Genomic DNA, 3334 nt, shown 5'->3' with positions numbered 1-3334 from the left:
CCGCGGTCGTGCTTCCTTGCCTCCACGCCCGCAACCACCCAAGGAGAGAGCCTCGCGCTCGTGCACGGGCACACACATGAGCTTCTGCGCCCACGCCTCGATCCCGATGCCATGAAGGACCTCCGAGCTCTTCCCCAATGTCGGCCTCCTCAACCACCCCGCGCCACCACCGGCAGCTCATCGCCGGAGACTGTTGGAATCATGCATCCACACATGCAGCACCGACGTGACCACGTCCCTCCTGTAACTGCCTGCGCCACTCTCTCCATCCTGATCGCATGCAGCTAGCTAGTAGGGACTTCGGTTAGTTTGTTAGGCCTCGCACGTTGTGCTCCTGTACTGGTATATAATGTAATCTCTGTGAATGAATACAAGTGTGAATTACTCCAGCCTCTGCCTGTCCCACTACATGGTATCAGATACCTAGTTCATCCCCGATCCAACATCTCGCTTTTGCCTCCCTCCCATGGACTTCTCTGATCTGACCTCCGGCGCCTCGGACACCAATCCGTTCGTCACACCACCCAGCCTTCTCTCTGTTACCCTCTCCACAATTCTCACCCTCTACATCCATGGCCAGATCCCCGTCACCCTCCACTTCAATCCTCCAAACTTCAAACTCTGGTGCTCCTTCTTCTATTCTCTCTTCATGTCGTACGGCATCTCCGATCACATCGACGGCACAGTCATCGCCAAAAGCCGTCGTCACAATGTCGCCTGGACCCAGGTCGATTGGTGCATCGTGCATTGGCTGTACACCATGATCTCCGCGGAGCTTCAAGGTATGGTTCCGCAGGACCAACCCTCTGCGTACACTCTCTAGACAGCCATCTGCAGCCTTTTTCTGGACAACCGCACCCAGCGCGGCCTCATCGCCCTTGAGGAGTTCCATTCCCTTCGTCAGGAGCATCTCTCCGTCATGGAGTACTTCACCCGCCTGCAAACGCTGGCCGACACGCTCCGCGACTGTGACATGGGCGTCACGGATCGCGGCCTCGTCTCCAACATGTTGCGTGGCCTCTCCAACAAGTTCAGCCACGCCATCTCCACCATGACGTACGACAAGACGAAGCTCCCGATGTTCCTCCAGGCGCGCTCTTATCTTCTCCAGGAGGAGCGGTGCATCGATCGCCGCGGCTCACGAGCCGGCCACTGCTCTCCACGCTGCGGCTCGCGCTCCCGCGGCGCCCCCACCGGCTCCCGCCCCTCCTGCCCCCAGCTCCTCCAACGGCGGTCACCGTGGCCGCAAGCGCCGCAAGGGTGGCAACGGCGGCCCCGGCGGTGCAGGCGGCACCGCCGGTTATGGCGCGTCTTCCGGCCCTGGCGGGGCTGGCGGATCTGCTCCCGCCTTCTTCCCCAACATCGTCCCCCCTTCCGGTGCTGGCGCGCGCTCTCCATCGTCCTGGTACCCCGGGTTCAACCCCTGGACCGGCACTTTCCAAGCCTGGCCCGTGATGCCGCGCCCGCCCGGCACCGGAGTGCTCGGCCCCCGCCCCGCCGCCCAGGGTCTTCTCGCCTCCATTGGCCCCGGCGCCTCAACCACACCTTCTGGAGCCTCCTGGGACATGTCTTCGCTCCAGACTGCCCTCATGTTGATGCTGCATCCCTATTCTGGCGGTGGGGACTGGTTCTTCGACACAGCGGCGACCTCCCATATGGCCGCTGACCCCGGTATGCTCTCCACTTCCTCTTCTCGATCCACTCATCCCGGCATCATCGTTGGCAACGGTGCTATCATGCCCGTCTCCCACTCCGGCGATGCTCTTATTCCCACATCCTCCTCTCCACTCACTCTCCGCAACGTACTGATTTCTCCTCATCTTATTAAGAACTTGATTTCTGTTCGTGCATTCACTCGTGATAATTATGTTGCTGTCTCATTTGACCCATTTGGCTTCTCTGTTAAGGATCTCATTTCCGGGACGGTGCTCCTCCGATGTAACAGCTCCAGTGATCTGTACCCACTCCGCCCCACCGCCGACGTCCAGCAGCCTCATGCCTTGCTTGCCGCCGTCTCCACTGATTTGTGGCACCAGCGACTGGGACATCCTGGACGTGTTGCGCTCTCTACAATAACTTCATCCTTTGATTTTCAGTGTAATAAAACGCATGCACATACTTGTCATGCCTGCCAGATAGGCAAAAGTGTTCGGTAGCCGTATTCTGCTTCCTCCACCATTGCTACTTCTCCCTTCCACTTACTACACTGTGATGTATGGACCTCTCCAATTGTTAGTAACTCTGGTTTTGCATATTTTTTGGTTGTCTTGGATGATCACACGCATTATGCATGGACTTTCCCCCTTCGCCGAAAATCTGACGTGTTTGAGATCCTCATCACATTCCATGCGTTTGTCAGCAGACAATTTCAGCGACCCATTCTTGCATTTCACACTGACAACGGTCGTGAGTTCGACAACCGTGGCTTTCGCGCCTTCCTCGCCAAACACGGCATCGCCTTCCAAATCTCGTGCCCCTACTCTTCGCCTCAGAATGGCCGCCCGAGCGTATCATTCGCACCCTCACCGAGGGCCTGCGCAGCCTCCTCTTCCACGCCTCCCTCCCTACCAAATTCTGGCCCGATGCCCTCGCTACCATCACCTATCTCCTCAACCGCCGGCCATGTCGCCCACGCCAACTCACCACCCCATTCGAGCTTCTCCACGGTTCCCCTCCCTCCTATCAACACCTTCGTGTCTTCGGTTGCCTGTGCTACCCGAACACCACCGCCACTTCTCCGCACAAGCTCGCCCCCCGGTCGCGGGCGTGCGTTTTTCTCGGCTACCCACCCGATCACGCCGGCTACAAGTGCTTCGACCCGCAGACCGGCCATGTTTATCTCTCACGCAGCTTGTTCTTCGACGAGCACGTTTTTCCCTTTGCGCAGGTCTCCACCGTCGCCGCCCCCTCGTCGGCCCCGTCTCTGGCTCTCCACTACGACGACAACGCCGCGGTCGTCGTCCCCCCACGCGCTCCGCGGCGTGCCCACGTTGGCACCCCACCGGCACCTCCATCGCCCCCGGGGACGGCCACCTCGGGTCCTGCACCAGCCCCGTCGTCACCTGGGAGCTCGCCCGGCTCATCTCCTATGGGCGCGCCCTCGCCTGCAGGCTCTACTGCTGTAGCACCCATGTCGCCGTCTGGTTCGGCTGCCACGACCGTGGCCTCCTCCACTCGTTCTGCTACCCCGACAGCGGCTTCGTCCACTCGTTCGGTTGTCGCGGCAGCGGATTCGCCCGCTCCTTCGGGTGACATGGCTGCGGCCTCGCCCGCTGGTTCGCCGCCATCCGCACCAGCTGGTACGCCGCCGTCCTCACCCGCTGGCTCGTCCGGC

At 60.4% G+C, this 3334-nt stretch overlaps 1 pseudogene; it reads left to right on the top strand.

Moving 5' to 3' along the window:
- The first annotated feature begins 466 nt into the window (after positions 1–466).
- Positions 467–2156, top strand: LOC147965303 (uncharacterized; annotated as a pseudogene).
- The last annotated feature ends 1178 nt before the right edge of the window (positions 2157–3334 follow it).

The sequence above is a fragment of the Triticum urartu genome, chromosome 6A (genome assembly GCF_056163025.1).
Source record: "Triticum urartu cultivar PI428250 chromosome 6A, HENAU_Tu73, whole genome shotgun sequence".
Taxonomy (NCBI): Eukaryota; Viridiplantae; Streptophyta; class Magnoliopsida; order Poales; family Poaceae; genus Triticum; species Triticum urartu.
This window is presented reverse-complemented; position numbering and strand designations above follow the sequence as displayed.